The following is a 20649-nucleotide window of genomic DNA, read 5'->3' as shown; positions in this document are numbered from 1 at the left end:
GCATCTTTACATTTCGTGAACTCAGTTCTGTTGCCAATGAGCTAGCTTGTTCTTTTATTTCTCATACCCTTCAGGGTCAAAATGAGTTCATGACTACTCTGACTTGTAAATCCATGTCTTAATTTGTGAAAACTAGTCCTGGAATAACTTCTTTGATCTGGTTGGAGGAGGCAATTTCCTTACATGTTGAAATTTCTTCTTTTCTTTGGCTTGGCTTCGCGGACGAAGATTTATGGAGGTGTAATGTCCACGTCAGCTGCAGGCTCGTTTGTGGCTGACAAGTCCGATGCGGGTCAGGCAGACAAACATGGAGAGGGACAATTCAGCCCCAATTTCCAAGGGTGTTTCTCATATCTGGTACAACCTGATTCTGAGAGAACAATTATGCAATTATGCTATGTTTTATCAAAGTCTGTGGTTGTACAAGCTCAAATGTTCGTCTCCCTCTCTCTCTCTCTCTCTCACACACACACACATACACACACACACACACACACACACACACACACACACACACACACACACACACACACACACACACACGAAAACAGCGAGTTGTATAAGACAACTTGGCAATTTCAAAGGTTCTTCATGAATAACTTCATAAATAAGATTTTTTTTTTAATCAGCAAATTTTGGTCTTGCTACTTATTCTATTTTTATTGTAAAAGTGCCAACAATTATACATTTACAGCCATTGGCTTAAATTACAGAAATTTTTATCAACAAAGCTAATTTCTCCTAACTTCATGTTCTGCCTTATAATAGCATCAGGGATTAAGATAAAGATGTATTTTTACTAATGCTGATAGGCTCCATTAATTGTAGCTTGCAGACACAATTACACATTTCTCAGATTTAACAAATATCTTAATGGCCAACCAACTCCAGATCTAAAAATAACCTCTCTCCAACCCAGGATGCAAATGTTACATTGCAGCTTGGTCTGGGTTACATCATGGAATGTGAAAAACATTGGCTCCCCGTTACCTAACTCACACCCGGCTTAAAAGTAAATGGCTGCCTCTAATAAAAGTCAGGTCATTTTGGCATGAGTTTCTCAGACAAGTGTCTCTGACCCAAAAAAATCTGCCATGATGAATGCACGATGTATAGCTCCATTTCCAGTCCCAAAGATGAAACCATTCCTTCCTTTATACCTCTTGACGTGGGCAACATTCAGGCTTGGGCTTCCAATCAACAAGTAACATTTCTATTACACTCATGGCTGCTATTTCTTCAAAAATATGTTTATATATTAGAAATATGTTTCTATAAATTTGTTTACCTATTTCCCTTTTCGACTCAGTCCTGTTCGAATTTTTTAAAAAGTTGAATGGAAACAAATGTTGCACCAATTAACATCTGCATTTCCTTCAACGACTATACTTCAAAAGTATTTAATTATTTGCTGAAAGCTTTGAAAAGCCCTAAGGCTGTGTAAGTTGCTATATAAATAAAATCATTTAATTTCCTTCTCATACAAGCTTTTCTGCGTTCAAAAGTTGGCAAAGCTGAACCTTCATATGCTCTTTCACTTTCTGTTCATTGTACCCAACCCAAGTGATCTCTTTCTTTTTAATCACATCTTACGCTTGATCTTCATCATCTATATATTTTTTTCTTTTAATCTCAGTAATAACCTTGGGAGATTACTTTTAGTTCTCAAAATAAGCTAATTTCTAAACAAAGTTATCACAACTGGATGGTGGTAAATTCCAGCTAATCAGCTTTTGTGGTGATTTTTAAGGTATAAATCTTGATCAGGATGCCAGGCCTTCCCACCAGTACCAGAAGACCTTTTATATCTACCTAAGAGAGCAGTTAAGTCCTCATTTTAATGCCTGACATCACCTAGGTCAATGCAGAACCATCTCAGTATGCTGAGCAAAGCTAAGATTCCTAGAGTTTGAGGATTAAGCTCCAACACAGATATCTTCTTCTCTCCAAACCTCCTTGGGATAAGGGCACATATGAGACCAAATACTTGGGTATATTCGTATTAGTTTCTGATTCCAAGGCCAACCGTTGAATGGTTAATAATGCTGGTTTATTGAAGATGCTGTGCACTGCAGGTAACTATTTCCATTTGCACTATGTACTTAGAATCTAAAATTTGACAGCATTTTCCATCCAAATGATTGATGTATACAGAAACTTAACTGGAGAAAATAAACTAATGCTCACTGATAATTAAACAAGGGTACTCATGTTTAGAAGAGTACATTCCAGCATGGACTCCTTAAAATTCCAGACAGTTGAAATAAACCAATAAAATTGGAGAAGATATAGGCTTAATTTTGTTAAAATTATGGTGGTCTCCACATTGCTGTTATTTGTCCTAAAATTGTAGAATTACTGCAATAATGTAGGAGACCCATCAGGTCCATGGCAGCTTTACTTTGAAGACAGTAAAAAAATAGTTTCCAATTTAAAGAAGTCTGTAGAAAAGATTAACATTTGCATTTAGAATGCAAGAGGAACATGTTCGATAAAGATACGGAATAAGAGAATCAAACATTAAAAAAAACCCCACTTATCCAGGAAATTTGCACGTATGATACAGGAGGCCTCAGAGTAGTTCCAAAATCACATGAAATGCAAGATTTTTACTGTGCCTTCTCTTGCCAAGGCAATTTCCAGAGAATGGCACTTCAAATATTGGAGTACTTTGGGGCAGATTTTCTTTGAGTGCCAAGTGACATTCAGTTGAGCACCAAAATTTTTTAACAGTTGAAATGGCCCCAACGCAGGTAAGGATCTAATGTAGGAATTGTTATGATTATCCACTTTGTTTCCGTCCCCATCTCCCAAGAAAGAAGAACCAATCTTGGGAGTGGATGACTTTGGAATCATACCTCAAGAATCCAGATATTTGAGAAACTCCATACCATTGGCTCAGAATAAAAAAATGGTCCCTTTAAACAAAATGCTGTATCAGGCTTTCACCTTCCTCCACTCAAGGCCAAACCAATTACAGGTGTGCATTGCAACAGCAATGTGAATTTTGTTCTGCATTTCACTAACTTGCTGCTGTATGGTCAATGACCTCCGTGTATAACTCTGGCATACAAGTAGAAATCTTGTCATATTTCCCAAAGCACATTTGTTGCCAACTATGCTCATGGATCCTTTTACTTAAAAACTATTTTGTCCCATGCCATAGGTATTGATTCAGAAGGGAAAGGCTTTGTATCCAAGGGAAACTTCGAAGCATTGCATCCAAATAAAAACACAATGATGGAAAAGCTCAGCAGGTCAAACAATGTACTTTATGTAGCAAAGATAAAGATATATAACCAACGTTTCGTACAAGTCCTTGATTGGAATGAAAAATGTAGGCCTGTGTCTGAACAAAATGGTGGGGTGGAGGGGCAGGGGAAGGAGCACAGTTCCACAGGCAGGAGGGAATAGGTGGATAAGGAAGGAAGGGCACACTGGCAAGCAGTGGGAGGGCAAAAATCTCTGGAATAGAGTGGGTAGGGGGGAAAGACCTGGAGGAAAGAAGACAGAGGAAATGGGAAGGGCAGGAGAACAGGCTAGTAGAAACCCAAGAAGTCGATGTTAATGCAATGTAGAGAAGTTTACAATGGGAGCACCAGATGCAGTAGATGACTCCAGCAGATATACAAGTGAAGTGTTGCTTCACTTGAAAGGATTGCTTCGGGCCCCAATTGATGGTGATGCAGGAGGTGTGGCTGTGGTTGGCACTTTTTGCAACCACTGGGGATGATCCCAAGAGGGCGATGAATGGAAAGGGAAGAGTGGACAAGGGAATCATGGAGGGATCAATCCCTATGGAGGGTGGAGAGAGGAGGAGAGGGAAGATGTGTCTGGTGGTAGGATCATGTTGGAGGTGGCAGATATTATAATGTGTTGGATGTGGAGACCAGTAGGATGGGAGGTGAGGACAAGGGGAATCCTATGCTTGATGTTGGGCAGAGGGAGCCAGGGCAGATGAGCAGGAAATAGAGGAGATGCAGGTAAGGCCTGAGTTGATGGTGGTGGAGAGAAGCCACAGTTTTGGAAAAAGAATCTGACGATCTGGACTGGAAGACCTCATCTTCGGAATAGATATAATGCAGATGGAGAAATTGAGAGGAAAGAATAGAATCCTTGTAGGGGACTGGGTTTGAAAAAGTGTAGTCGAGTTAGTTGTGGGAGTTAGTGAGTTTGTAAAAAAATGTCTGTGGAAAGCTTGTCTCAGAGATGGAAACAGAGAGATCAAGAATGGGGAGAGTGTCGCCAGTTACGCCCCAAGTGAATTTGAGGTTGGGGTGAATAAAGTTTACGAGCTCATCACCGGTGCATGAGGCAGCACTGATGTAGCCGTCAATGAAGCGGAGAAGATAAGAGCCAACAGCCTTGAAAAAAGAAAAGCAGAACAAGCTAGAGAAAATTATCACCATCAACAATTGCATGGAGAGGTTGACAGCCTGGGGACATGGTTTAATGTTCAAGAGCACAGCAAAAGATGCCAGTCTTTTTGAATTACAATCAATGCTTAATTCCAAAGTAAATGGGAAATTTTAAAAAAAAAATCTGGACTATCAAGCCTGGGAGAAGCAACATGATCATCAACTCTGGCATGCTTAATTACATGATCAAGATCAATTAATCCAATAGCCTTTCAACAACTTCCTTGTTAATAAATTAACAGTTTGGATTGGTGAATGGAATACCAGGAAATAAATGGTCACTGTGGACTAGATTTGTACCTGATAAAATATAGATATTTAAGTCAAAATACAACTCTTAAGTAAATCCTAATGAAATTTTCCATTCCTGCCAAATATTTACAGACCTCTAATGTCTGTAGGATTTTGTATTGGTTCATGCTTGAGCAAGTAACAGAGGTAGGTCAATCAACAGAACTCCCTTTATTGAAGGCAAAAACTCTGCCTGGTGCAAAAAATGTATAAAAAATCACTCTAGTATAGTATACTAAATTCTTAAAAGTACATTTTTATTTAATACAAAAAATGCTTTCTCCTCATTAAAAAAAAAGCCTACACATATTTTACTGTTTTATCTGTGCTTAATATCTCCAAAAAAATTTGCCAGGCCTTGTTATGGGGCAAGTAATAGCTTTCTCAATTTTTGCACTCATGAGACCGATTATTGCGGTCTGGTTTGCTGTTTGCAACTCAGAACCTTGTCCTGCATGACCTGGCCTCAGATTCTTTAATGTTATTTCCATGCTGATGGTATTATTCATTTTTCCTCAAATACTCAAACCTCTGCATTAAATTCTTTGGCTTGGCTTCGCGGACGAAGATTTATGGAGGGGGTAAATGTCCACGTCAGCTGCAGGCTTGTTTGTGGCTGACAAGTCCGATGCGGGACAGGCAGACACGGTTGCAGCAGTTGCAGGGGAAAATTGGTTTGTTGGGGTTGGGTGTTGGGTTTTTCCTCCTTTGCCTTTTCTCAGTGAGGTGGGCTCTGCGGTCTTCTTCAAAGGTTGCTGCCCGCCAAACTGTGAGGCGCCAAGATGCACGGTTTGAGGCGAGATCAGCCCACTGGCGGGGGTCAATGGGGCAGGCACCAAGAGATTTCTTTAGGCAGTCCTTGTACCTTTTCTTTGGTGCACCTCTGTCACGGTGGCCAGTGGAGAGCTCGCCACATAACACGATCTTGGGAAGGCGATGGTCCTCCATTCTGGAGACGTGACCCAACCTGCCGAAATAATTTCACAATGCCCATTCCAAAAGGTCTGGAAATTACATTTCTTTGTCAATATCTTCAATCTGGCATGTTCACCAATTGTTTTATCCAGTCTCTGCTTGCTGATGTCTAACTTGTAGCTCTCAAAAATCTCTGGCACCAATTTAAAATGTTCCTGTAAGACTTTTATTATAGAAGTGGGCCTTCCTGAGTTCAATGTACAATTAATGTTTGGTGTAAATTGGTGGTTGAATGCTGGTGCAGACTCAATGGATGTGGATTGAAGGACCTGTTTCCCAGCTGTATCTCTCTCTCTCTCTCACTCAAAGTCCATGACTATGAATATGCTTATATTCCCTCGGGCAGGAAATTCCAGACTCAATGCCAATACACTAATGAAGAAACAGAAAATCTGCAGATGCAGACAAAGAATTCAGCAGGCCAGACAGCATCCATGTGGAGCAATGACCAGTCAACATTATGGATCTGGACATTTTATCAAGACCAGAGGGGAAGGTGGTGATGTTGCATATGCAAAGGGGAGGGCCCCAGAAGTGATATTGCAGATGTGAGGGGGTGGGGTGTGGGGGGGGGGGGGGAGCAGGTAGTTGGAGATACTTCTTGGAAAAGGAATGGGGAAAGAAAAGTTAAAAAGAATGGGAAGAAATGGAAACAATGGAACTGGCTAGGGCTGGAGATTACATGAAACTGAAAAATCAATATTTGCGCCATTATGTTTAGGCTGCCCAGGTGGAATTTGATGTGTGAGGGGCACAACGGAGAATGCAGATGATGGAATCTGATCCTCAAATCAATCAGTTGGAAAATTCAAGTGGGTCGAGCAACAATAGTGATTGAAAGAGAATGATAAATATTTCAAGCCCAAACCTTTCATCAGGACGCGATGAAAGGTTTCAACCTGAAACGCTGATCATCCAGCAGATTGTGCTTTGAATATGTGTTGTTCCTCGTGTTCATGGGCAGCACGGTTGGTGTAGCATTTAGTGCAACACCATTGATTGGGAGCAGGGTTTGAATCCTGCACTGTCTGTGAGGAGTTTGCATGTTCTCCCCGTGTCTGAATGGATTTTCCCCGGGGGCTCCAGATTTCTCCCATTGTTCAAAACATACTGCGTTTGTAGGTTAATTGGGTGTAAATTGGGTGGCACAGACTCGTAGGCTGAAATGGCCTCTTAACATTCTGTAAGTCTAAAAATTTTTTAAACATTAAAAATTTACATTTGGCCTCACCTTATCTTGGTGGAGAAGCTTGTGTGGTCCTGAGATCCTGAGAGTGATGCCATCTGGAGCTATACTCCTAGTAGGGCCAGTTGATTGATTTGTGAAATATCGTGTGCTTCTTTTCACGTTAAACAAGTACACGTTAAATAAATACACGGACAGGTGTCTTTGCTCTTGTTCCAAGATTGGACTCATAAGCCAATTGCGAGTCCATAGGAATGAAGGCAATTGTCCTCGACCTTGAGGGATAGCCAGGACATGTGTGTGCCATAGTAGAACAGTAGTTAGGTTATGAGTTAATCTGATGGTAGATTATGATGACGATAAAACTATCATATTACTTTGCTTTTGAGGCAGAGAAGGGGGAAGCATATTTGGCCAACTAATGTTCTGAGAAGAAGTCTTCTATCTGTACTTGTTCTGACCAGAACACTAGTGTGGTTGATTCTTCAATTCTCTCTAAAATGGCCAAACAAGTTATATTTAAACAGAATATGAATAAAAACAGACGGATTTCTCGGCACTGAATCTGAACACAATAATGGCATTTCCAACCCAGTTGATGGTGCAAAATCTCTTTGTGAATGGTTGGAGACTGATGTCTAAAATTGGTAAATAAGTTGTCCTCATCACCTACAATTACTCTAGCAGCTCAATATTTAGCATCAAAGAACTGCTGTGGACCATCAGGAACAGCAGAAATCAAAGGTTGCTTTTGTTGTTACATATAACAATAGATTAAAATGTGATATACATGATATACCTCATGGCAAACAAAGGGTTGATATGAGCATTCCCTGGCGTCCCTAACAAATGGAGAAAGAGAAACAAAAGAGAGTCCCTTCAGAGACATTGAGTGTTTGTGGCCTCTGCAGCCTCACAGATGCCAGTTCAAACCATTGGCAATCCGAGCTCCAGATCCAAACCGATACAATCAGGAATCCATCTACTCCTGAGACCTTTCGAGAACCTTTCTTGCAATCAGCACCTTCTCCAATCCTGGTTCCAATACTTGGTTCCCTTGAGCCTCCAGTAGCCCACAGCCTGTGTGAGTCCTTCGACCGTAAGCCTCCAGTAACCCATAGCCTGTGCGGGTCCTCACTTGTCCACTGCCATAGTCATCATCCTTTAGGATCATCTTCTCCTTCTCAATGCGGGCATGCTCTCCCAGAGTCTGCAACCCCAAATGGTATGCTGCCCACAGGTGCTCCATCTTGGGCTCAGGCACCATAGTTGCAGGATTTTTTAAAAAACTTGGTCTTTTAATATGCTGTTTAAAGTCTGTATGGAGCTATAGGTATTATGACCGGACGGTAGGACCCTGCAGATCAGCACTGTGTCTCTACTCCCTACTCTACCGCGTCTGCACCTGTGGCAGCACTGCAATTATAGCAGCTCTGGAAATGCCGCATTTTTCTTTTTAAAGAGAAATGCCCTCCTCTGTAATCTGTAATCTCTTAACATAACAAATCCCTCCTTCTATCATGACTATCAGGCCAGAGGATCAAACTTGCATCAGCGAGAAGTGCCGTCAGGCATGTCGGAACCAGCAGCAAGTATGTCAAAAAGTATGATTGAGTTATAGAGTAATACAGCATAGAAAAAGGCTCTTCTGGTCACCAATTCAATCCAACCATGAACCTCCCATTTACATCAATCCATTTTTGTTTCATTCTCTCCACATTCTGATCAACTCCCCCCAGATTTACCCGTCATAATCAAGGAGCAATATCAAATTTCTGCAGTCCTATCACATCTGACCGTGTATGGTTTGGGACAATTAAACAACCAACAGGAGGAGGTTCCAAGAATATCAACAAACTTGACAACATTTGTAGTTGGGGTCAATATTTTAGTGATAAAGCATTAACAACCATCTTCAGCCAGGAAGCTTAGCAGATGGTCCATCTGGGCTTTGTATTGAGTTCTGCATCATCATGGAAGCCAATTTTAAGTCGATGTGATTTATTTCATATGATCTTAATGACTGAGGACATTTGATTCAACAAAACATTGACACGAGGCAATATTGGATTTGTAGTATTGAAGACCTGTGCTCCAAGTGCAACACTGGCATCCACCCGCCCAGAGATAGTTTACTGATGTATGTTCTGCTCACAAAAAGCAAAACAAATCTAATCTGATTAATTAATCGCACACAATTTTCAACAGTGGTGGAAGGTGTCAATAATAGTTCTATCAAGTTGAACTTACTCACACAAGCCAACTTTAGGCTTAATTAGGACCACTTGGTTACAATGGTTGGAGTTCATTTTAAGTTCTCTTACAATGAGATTGAAGTGGGCAAGGCTACCTGTTACCATTATGACAACCATCCACAGGAACTCTATTGAGAACTTGCTGGCCAGCTGCATCACAGCGTGGTACAGCTGCTGTACAGAAATGGATTAGAGGTCAATCCAGGAACCACAAAAGTGGCAGAGATGATCACTGGAGTCTCCCTCCCTTCCATAGATGTGATCTACTGGGATAGTTGTCTGAAAAGGATGCACAAAACCATTGAGGATCTTTTTCACTCTGCACACAGCACCTTTCAGCTGCTCCCATCTGGAAAGAGATACAGGAGTATTAGAGCCAGCATTACCAGGCTGAGGAACAGCTTCTTCCCGTGTGCAGTCAGACTGCTTAACGACCAAAGGAACAGCTCACGTCAACCATCTGAAACTCTTCTATTCATAAAAAGCAATGTTTATTTATTTATTTATATGAATACTTGTCCTGCATGTGTATAGTTTGTCTGTATGTGTATGTTTGCATGTTTTCCACCGAGGATCAGAGAATGCAGTTTCGTCAGGTTGTACTTGTGCAATCAGATGACAATCAACTTGATTCTCCTTGATGACTCTTGCCATAATAAGGTGATGCAATGTATTCTATTGCAGTTGTTTTCTTCATAGTAGTAGCTGTTTGGCTGCAGCATGTCAAAATGTCAGTGTATATTTACTTCTGTGCATGACGATAACTCTTTAAACACCAAACAAAATGCTGCTGTTGTTTCTGTCAACATTCTGCAAACATGTATCATGCACAATAAGTTAATGCAAAGAAAAGCTCTCAATATTGAAACTCAGCCAACATCTAGCAATCTTATTCCTTACTTCTTTCTGAATTTAGGATTACATTCACTTCATGTTGACTGCAAGTGAAGTCATTTTTTAAAACCGCTGATTATTAAAAATGTTTTTCTTAAAAACGTAATTAATAGACATACAATGCATAGAGTAAAGCTTTCATGTTATACTTTCCATCACCTCTTCATTCAGGTCTTCAATATTTCCAGGGCTTGAGAGCTATAAAATTGTTCTCTCAAAGGTCAAAATCTAATAGGTAGGTTTCAGCCTTTTCTAAACCATCGGAATAGAGAACTGAAAAAGCTAAACTCTAGCTCTGTTGTAGTCAGTTTAATACATGGAAGCAATAGTGGATTTTCAGGCTGAACCAAAGAAGCTTATGGACTACTTTTGCCCAAAGACTTCATTTTGAACATTTTTGGCATTTGTGACTGTATCTAATATTGACAGACAACAAAAAAGGCTTTTCTGACAAACACATAATAATGGCAAATGTGCGTGTGATACTGATTACCAGCTTTGGCAGCAGGAAGACGAAACTTTTCTTTTCAAGTAGCTTGTATTGAGATCTGAACTGATTAACATAATATAACCTTGCAATAGTGATTTTGTATAATTCGTGTTTGAGAATATGCCAGATGAAGAGATGGTGTTGGATATGAATGAGAGTTGATCAAAAGTCTAGTCTAGCTCTGTTCCTCTTTTAATCATCAGTCTAAGAAAAAATTTCTGGTTTGTCTCCTACAAAGCCTCAAGTAAAACATAAGAGTTGAGGAGAAGAAAAGAACATTCAACCCATTCAAACTTTTGCTCTCCCACATTAACTTTATCATCACTGCATCTAATAGAGATGTATTCATTTTATTTTTTTTGGAATATTAGACTTAACTTTTTATTACTCTTCATGTTGAAATAAGAATTTATTTCTACATAGGCCTGTATCTTTATTTTAGTTTAAGCCATCAGTCCTACGCTTTCAGTTCATTTTATGTGATCATTTGATTTCCCTTTAGGTTTATAAAATTGTAAGATAAACATGATAGGATAAAATTACCAGTTCTGTTGCTAATCAAAGACAGAGAGCATAAGTGCCAAGACATAGGATCGCTAAATCCAGTTTTTATGGGCAAAAATATATAAAAAGCAAGTTAGAACATGTTAGGAATTATTAGGTAAAATTGGATTATATTAGACAGGGCATCACTTGCACTATTTACAACAAACCATTAATATTTTTCTTTTTTTTTTAAACTTTATTTATTCATTCAAAAAACAAATAATATATGACATATACAGCAATTAAGCATGAACATGAACATTTTTTATATATCAAAAAAGAAAAAAAAAGATCCTAATAACAAATGCACATCACCCAATCCCATTTATTACTGACAAAAGTTGAACCATTGAGCACTAAAATGCGCACAATCCCTGAACTTTCCATTAATGAATCTCCATTGTGACCAATGGATTGATTAAAACATCTGCTTCAGCCATATTCCACTCATCAAAATGTTCTCATTTTTATTTTCTCTCTCATTGCCTTTTCATTTTCTACATTTCATTGCATCTTGGTGCAAGTTCTACCTTACTGATCTCCCCACTTTGTCATCGCCTAAAATTATTTTTAGGGTTGGCCACACACACTGACTATTGCCATGCCTCTCACTCATGCATTTTTTGATCACCTCAATGAGAATGGATCAAAATAACATTTAAAAAAAGTAGAAGAAGATAAATACAATTCTTCCCCTTGAGTGTACTCTGGAATCATAGCTGATGTCACTGCTGGATTTATATCCCTTGATTCACTGAAACTTAAAATATTTCAATCTATCAGTGACTGAGCATCTTCAACCCTCCTGGATAGAGAATTGTAAATATTCTTCACTCTCTGATGCTAGCCATTAAAGCATTCAGTTTCCATTTTGGATTTTCTTTAAGTATCTACCTTGTTGCTTTCTCCAATGCGCTCTATTATTTACAGAACCACCATTGTGTTCATTGAGGCTTCACTAGCTGCAAACCCGATGATAGACTTCAACTTGCATAGATTCACAAAATCAGAGAAATCTACTGTATGGAAGAAAATTATTCTATATATCATGCATTGGCCAAAAATGGAAAAAGCTTATGATATTCCTGTTCCCCAGCTCTCATTGTGTGGACTTGGAAACTGTGTCTCATCAAGTACTCATCCAGGTTCTGTTGCAATGTGACGAAAGTTTTTCTTTCCACAATCTTTCAGGCAGAGAATTCTAGATGCTCAGTACCATTTAGGTATTTTTTTTTCCTCTCAATTCCTTTTGAATTTATCCCAAGTAATATCAATCGGTCAGCCCTTGTTAATATGCCAAGGGAAACAGGTCCCTCCTTTTCACTCCATGTCTACTTTTATACAATTCAATAAAATCTTTCCTCAGTCCCCTTCGATCTAAAGAAGACAATGCCAACTAAACCCTGGCCCAGACAACATCCTTGGAAATTTCCTTTGCACTCCCTTTAAGCTTGAACTGTCTATTTATTTTATATAAAGTTCCAGCATGGCCTCCTCGTTTTTATACACTATACAGCTATCGCACTACCAGGTCCCACCACCTTTAAGTGTCAATGTGCATACACTGTATGATACTCTCTTCCTCTAACTTACTGGCTATACAGCCATTTAGAGTACATTCCTTGTGAAGTTCAGATTCCCTGGATTGAACTCTGCCACTTTCTGTCCACCAAACCAATTCATTGATACCTTCTTCCATACTTTTGTCTTTGATTATTGTTATTATTGGTAAACCTCTTAATTATGGGCCCTACATTTAAGTCTATCATGAAAAGCAGAGAACTTGGAATAAGTTCTGTGAAATAGCTTTGCTCAACACCTTCCAGTCACTAAAATGTTCATTGTCCATTACCACTGGCTTTTTCTCTATTAATCTAATTTGCCATTTTCTGTCAGATTCTTTAGACATCCACTTTCCTCATCAATCTGCTTTGTTGGACTTCAGGAAATGCCTTGCTGAATCCATGGAGATAACACCAAGCTACTGCATCTTTACACTTACTATACCAGGCTCCTCTAATGACTGCAAACAATGACCTCAAGAAGGATTAGGGCTCCAGGGACATGGGCTTCCTTACTGTTGAAACACCACTCTATGGTATGGAAATTTAACATGATTCCTTCATCATTGCTGTGACTGAATCCTGTAACTTTGCACCTCTGGTGTGACCAAACTCAAAGCGGAAGAACAATATCTCATATTCCATTTGGATATCCTACCACAAAATGGCATGAATACTGAATGTTCTAATTTCAGGTAACCACACCCCAGTATTCCTTTCCACCTCCTATGGGTCTCCTTTGGTTCTCTGTTTTACCTTTTCCATTCTCCTCCATGCCCTATTATGAAGATTTGTTATCTTCCTTTCCCCCAATTGGTTCTTTTGCCCATCATCCATAAACCTACCTTTTGCTTTGACCTAACCTTTTTAGTTCCATTACTCACAACCCCTCCTAATTTGGTTCCACTTATCAAGTTTCAGCCTCTGTCTCACAACTTCCCCGCAGGCTCCCCTACCTCATGCTATCAATCACCATCTGCCACCTCACTTTGTTCCATTTTTTGTCTACCAGTCCTTCTTACCCCTGGCTCTCACCTCTTTATGCTCTCATACCTAATGCAGGATCTTGACCCTAAAATATTGGCAATTCCTTTGTCTCCATAGGTGCTGCTTGACCCACTACATTTCTCCAGCAGTTTGTTCATCACTCCAGATCCCGGCAACTGTAGTCTTTTGAGTCTCAAAATAATTGCTTTATCTATATTGGTTCTTGTTATGTCCTTAATCATCATTCAGGTATGAATTTCCTTTAACAAGCTGTACTTCATGTTCTTTCTTCTTAATTTTAACTATTGTATCATTCTCTCTCTTCTGCCAGCATTTATTTTATTTACCCAATTAATCTTACAAAGATTCCTTTTAATTCCTGCTCTTGCCCCTAAAATACTCTTCCACGTTATCTATAGTGATACATTTCTGGTCTTTGGCAAAAACAAATTGCACTTTCTACGCTGTATGATCCATGGTATCCCTAGAAGTGCACCTTTGGCACTCTGTACAATACTGTGATGGGCTGCTACTTTTCTATTAACTGTAAGAATTCTTAAACCTGGAGGTGCTGGACTTCAGACTTCAGTATTTTCTGCCTGAGGGGAGTAAAAGAAGAGGTTGAGACCAGAGTGATGGGGGTTCATTATGGCATTGGCGGCTCTCTTGAGTCAGTACCTTAGCATAGATGTTTTCAGTGCATGGAAAGTCGATGTTTGTGATGGACATGGCTAAATTTGCCACTTTCTGTTTCTGGTTTCCTGGACAATAAAGTTTCAAAACCATGTGGTGAAGAAAAGAGTCAATACACTTCCATAGCACATCTACAGATGGTCAATAGAGTATTTGGCAACATTCCAAATCTTATGAGACTTCTTAGAAAACAGAGGTGTAGGTGTGCTTTCTTTGTGGTCGGCTTGATGTGCTGGCTTCAGGAGACCCTCAGGTATTAAATCTTTTCACCTCTGTCTCATCAATGAAAGCAAGCACATAGTTCTTTAGCCTCCCCTACTTAAAGTCCACAATAAGATCCTTGGTCTTCTTGACATTGAGAGCTAAGAATGTTGTTCTGGCATAACGCAACCAGATTCTCCAACTCCATCTCATATTTGGACTCATTATTTCCTGTTATTTGGCCAACAACGATTGTGTTCTCAGTAAATTTATTGATTTAATTGGAGGTGAACTTGGCTGTGGAATCACAACAGTGGGGTGAATAGACCAGAGGACTAAGCACATAGCCTTGAGATGCCATTGTGCGGATAGTCAGGGAGAAACAAGTGATGTCATCAATCTGCAATGATGGGGGTCTGCTAATGTAAAATAGAAAGATCCAGTTGCAGAGGGGTGAACAGTTCCACATCCTTGAGTTTGATTGTTAGTTTACTCGGTATGGTGATGTTAGCTGCAAAGCTGTGGTCAATTAACAACAGCTTGATGTAGGTGTTCTTTTAGTTCAGAGGATCTAATGCAGTGTGGAGGGCCAGCACAATGATATCTGCAGTTGACCCATCATGATGGATGTAAAATTGACGTGAGTGAAACACAAAAGTCTGTACTCGCTGTGACTGCAGTGAAAACACAGGAATGCTGGAGCAACTCAGCAGGTCTCAAAGCGTCAATAGGAATTAAGGATATATAAACGATGTTTTTCAAGGGTATGATACTTTGAAGGAAGGTTCAGACCTGAAACATTGGTTTATATACATTCAACTCCCAATGAAGTAAATGCTGAGTTCCTCAGCATTTCTGTTTTTAGTGAAATTGAAGTGGGTCAGTCTTCTTGAGTCAGGAGTTGATTTGTTCCATTTAAATCTTTAAAAAAATTTAAATTTAGTTATACTGCATGGTAACAGCCCCTTCCAGCCCATGCCGCCCGTTTACACCCAATTAAGCTTCAATCCACATACATTTTGAAGGGTGGGAGGAAACTAGAGCCCCCGGGGAAAGCCCAAGCAGACTCAGGGGGAGAATATACCAACTCCTTACAGGCAGAGCCGGATTTGAACCCCAGTCACTGGCAGTGTAACAGCATGGCGCCTTCTGCTACCCTAACCATGCTGTCCCACATAACTGCTTCTCAAAGTAATTCCTCATGGTGGACCTAAGTGCATTGGCACCTGTCATATTGCTCTTCTGTTGAAGCAGGTGGGCATCTCAGACTAGATAAGGTCTAGTCAGACCTTAGATAAAGCAAGACCTCATCTGCCCTCCCCAGTAGTTGAAAAAAAGGCAACATTTTTTGAAAGAAGCCAAGAGTATTCTCCTAATGTCACCCACCATTAAAAAAGCCAGCAATATGGCTGATTCCTTCAGTTCTATTTTTAGACGTTGTTCTTGACCAAAAGGCTGCTGTGCTTTTCTCATTACTTGTAAAAGTAAGTCAGAATTCAGAGATCATATTCTGGTTGGCTGCCAGTTACAAGTGGCGTTCTATGGGGGTCGGTGTTCAGGCCACTTCTTTTTATGTTGTATATTAAAAATAATTTAAAAAAATTATTAATATTAATTATAAAGCAGAAAAAATACATCAAAGTAGAAAAAGCAATTGTGGAGCATTAAGTGTAAGTAACAGGTTAAATCACTAAAAAAAAGATACAGAAATCATGAGACATACCCACAATTCATAAACATATTAATAATTTTAACCTGATTAAAGAGAAATCCAAACCCCCTTCCTACTTTATCAATGTTGTATGATATTAAGCAAATTTAATACTTAAACTAAAAACAGAGATAATAAATAAATAGATGGATGTCAAGCATTATATCATATTAAAGACCAAGAAAATGACTCATAAATGGCTCCCACAGCATTTGAAATCTTATACCTCAATTATTTAATTGGATAACTAATCTTTTTAAAGCGTAAACTTGACATAATGTCAATTATGGAATGAATGGCCCTGTGGCCAAGTTTATAGATGATATGAAGGAAGGTAGAGGAGCTGGTAGTGTTGAGGGAACAGAGAGGCTGCCAAAAAACTTAGATTAGGAGAATGGGCAAATGAAATCCAATGTCGAAAAGTGTACAGTCATGCACTTTGGTAGAAGAAATACACGCACAGACTCTTTTCTAAATGGTGAGAAAATTGAAAATTCCCTGTTGCAATGGAACCTGGGAGTCCTCATGCAGGATACCCTGAAGGTAAGCTCCCAGGCTGAGCCAACAGTAAAGAAGGCGAATGCAATGCTGGCATTCATTTCAAGAGGAATAAAAAATAAGAGTAGGAACAGCAAACACCAGAGGACATGTGTACAAAGTGGAGGGAGGGAAGCTTAAGGGAGACATCAGGGGTGTCTGGAATGCCTTGTCAGGGATGATGGTGGAGACTGAAACATAGGGGCATTTGAGAGACTTCGACAGGAACATGGATGGATGGAATAGAGGGTTACAGGAAAGAGGGTTTAATGTATTTTTTAAGGAATATTTGGGTCAGCGCAACATTGAGGGCCGAAGTGGCTGTACTGTGCTGTAGTGTTCTATTACAAACAGGACCTGGTTTCTCATAGTTCATTAGCTTTGAAGCACTTGGGCCAATAAAAAGATGGCACATCAATGCAAGTTATTGTTATTGAAGATATCTAAGTGTATTTATAAGCATTCTGCCCTTTGGGGTCTAGGTCTTTTAATGAGGAGCATAGTATCTCTATTTTCTGCTCTTTCCCATTCTGCCAGCTTGAAAAGTAAAGCCTAAACAACGCCCAGCATTGAATAAAGCTGTTCTTTTAGTCCCTATTATACTCCATCCCAATCCCATTAACTTTGATGGAAGCAAATATCAGATGGGTTCAAAGGGAAATTGGTGGTGAGCAATTTCAAATTTCCAACACTTTGACTTCAGTACCCTATTTAGATGGCAACACATATGTCTCCTGGAGTCCAAGGGATTCCTTCTGTACATCAATGTGCAATAATGATTCACTATTTCTTTTCCATTTCCTCTCTGTAGTTTGTTTAAATTTCTTGATTTGATTTCACGTGTTCAATGTGTACAGTTATTCTTGCACGAACGATAAAAGGAAAAAAGAATCTCAAGGTGATACATGATGTCATGTATGTACACTGACAATAAATCTGAAATCTTTTTCTCTTTGGTAATTGTGCTTACAAAGGGTTGGTCAGAAATGCCTGCCAAGTCCAACAGCTGAAGAAAAACGTGGGCGTTTTATTTCTGAACACTGGTTCAAAAACAAATTGGAATTATATTTTTCTGTGCTTATTCTTTTTATATCTTAGTTGACAAAATAAAGCAGTTGGGGAAGCTGTTTCGGCTCAACCTTCCTCCTGCCAGGCAGTTCAAAATTCAGGTATTAATGAGTAAATTATATTTAAATTATAGTCAACCAGTTTACCTATCTCGGCTGCACCATTTCATCAGATGCAAGGATCGACAATGAGATAGACAACAGACTCGCCAAGGCAAATAGCGCCTTTGGAAGACTACACAAAAGAGTCTGGAAAAACAACCAACTGAAAAACCTCACAAAGATAAGCGTATACAGAGCCATTGTCATACCCACACTCCTGTTCGGCTCCGAATCATGGGTCCTCTACCGGCACCACCTACGGCTCCTAGAACGCTTCCACCAGCGTTGTCTCCGCTCCATCCTCAACATCCATTGGAGCGCTTACACCCCTAACGTCGAAGTACTCGAGATGGCAGAGGTCGACAGCATCGAGTCCACGCTGCTGAAGATCCAGCTGCGCTGGATGGGTCACGTCTCTAGAATGGAGGACCATCGCCTTCCCAAGATCGTGTTATATGGCGAGCTCTCCACTGGCCACCGTGACAGAGGTGCACCAAAGAAAAGGTACAAGGACTGCCTAAAGAAATCTCTTGGTGCCTGCCACATTGACCACCGCCAGTGGGCTGATAACGCCTCAAACCGTGCATCTTGGCGCCTCACAGTTTGGCGGGCAGCAACCTCCTTTGAAGAAGACCGCAGAGCCCACCTCACTGACAAAAGGCAAAGGAGGAAAAACCCAACACCCAACCCCAACCAACCAATTTTCCCTTGCAACCGCTGCAATCGTGTCTGCCTGTCCCACATCGGACTTGTCAGCCACAAACGAGCCTGCAGCTGACGTGGACTTTTTACCCCCTCCATAAATCTTCGTCCGCGAAGCCAAGCCAAAGAAGATATTTAAACATACTTCAAAGATAAAGGAATGGAGCATCTTTTCATTTTATTCAAATTCGATTTTGCTTAAGCTGCACTGTGGTCTACTGAAGACCATGATTTAAAAAAAAATACAAAGACTCACACCACCAAGTTTTTTGACACAAAGAAAGTTATTTATTTGACAGATGTCATTTGTTGAGCAGAGAATTCCAGTCATAGTGGATCAACATGGGGTGGAAGGGAAAATAAAAGTACTGTATGCTCTGGTGCCTGGTTACGTCGCCGATCAGGGGATGCTGATGTGTGCCCTAGGGAGAGGCAAGAGAGAGGAAGAAGGTAAAAGTCAACAAGTGTGCTCCAAAAACTCAAACACATTTACTAAAATCTGTTACTGAAGATGAGGCCCTGTGTCCTCACTCCAGGAAGCGGCCTGTTTTTAAGCTAGAAGACTTGAATTCAAATAGTGGTGTTGAATAGCATTTGTAACTATCTTGAATGGGCTATGCATTTCTGTCCCCAGAAGCCTAAACCAGCAAGAGAGAGAGAGAGAGAGAGCGTGGGAGATGTTTCTGTCCTGCAGCATTTGAAATGCCTACAGGATTGAAAATGTTTGCAGGCAAAATCTTCCCCGTGAAGTATAAAAATCTTACAATTTTATGTGAATACAAATCCTTTCCTCGCAGAATTTGAGTGTTAAACCAGAGAAGTTTTTAACAATATTAATAAGTCTATTAATTCTGCTTGCTAATTATTGTTAATTCTGCTTGCTAATCTCAGTGACAAGTCTCAGCGTTTACTCGTTTAAGAGCACACATTTAACAGTTGCTGTATGGGGTGGGGGGGGGGGGGATCTCTATAAATCAAACTTGTAACTTAAGAATTCTAGCCTTGAAATATTAGCTTTTTTTTAATGTTCCCAAACAAATAGTCCTGAAAATTTTAAGTTAGAACCACAACATCCATTGACGACTTCTGCCTTTCCATGCTGCTTTTATAAAAGAAACCATTTCCAATCCTCTTGTGTTGTTCCTTCGTGCAGATATTCTGCTGCAGTCCCCAAAGTCCCCAGGCAGTGGCAGCCACCCAGTTTCTTGTTTAAAACCCTGCAGTCTCGTGTAAAGCTGTTGCAGCGAGAGTCATTTCAGTGAAAGGATGCACTAACCAGTTCCAATAGATTCAGTGCTAGCAGTAAATTCCTATCACAGTGGGATTCTTGAACTCATTTTATGTTAAATTGAAATCTTTCTCACTGGTTCACGATTCCAAATTAAAATGCATCACTATATGTCTCTCCAGTTCATTTTCATTTTACCTTTACAAATGTTAAATCGGTGACACCCTGCTCTTTACAAATGGAAAGAAGAAAAATATTTAATGTAATTTTTTGGGGGGTATGCAAACATTTTCCGACTTTGGGGGACAGGAAACTTAACTGAAGTCCAGCCCCACACTGAATTTGATTTTTCATTAATGTTGGAGCAACAAAACTTCAATGTCCTGTAACCTCGCATTGAGTTGTTCCCGTTCGCTACAGCATGTGACACAGTACAAGGCAAGTCGTTTGGATATATCCCGAATATTTACCACTGAAATAGTGCCTTGGTGGATTTTCTAAGAGAAATCCAGCATTTTAACCCCTATCTTGTCCTGTTTAAGCAGTTTGTTTCAGCATTTTTGGCTCATCTACTCGACAATTTCACGCTCACTCTCCATTTTTCTGGGAGTCCTCATGCAGGATACCCTGGAGGTAAGCTCCCAGGCTGAGCCAGTAGTGAAGAAGGCGAATGCAATGCTGGCATTCATTTCAAGAGGAATCAAAAATAAGAGTAGCCAGTTTTCAATGGAAAAATTGGAAATTCGGTGGTCAGGAAACCAAATAATAGGCAGGTTAATGACTTCCCTTGAAACATGCAGGAAA

The sequence above is a fragment of the Narcine bancroftii genome, chromosome 8 (genome assembly GCF_036971445.1).
Source record: "Narcine bancroftii isolate sNarBan1 chromosome 8, sNarBan1.hap1, whole genome shotgun sequence".
In the NCBI taxonomy this organism is placed as follows: Eukaryota; Metazoa; Chordata; class Chondrichthyes; order Torpediniformes; family Narcinidae; genus Narcine; species Narcine bancroftii.
The sequence above is the reverse complement of the archived record's forward strand: the minus strand, read 5'-3'. Positions refer to the sequence as shown.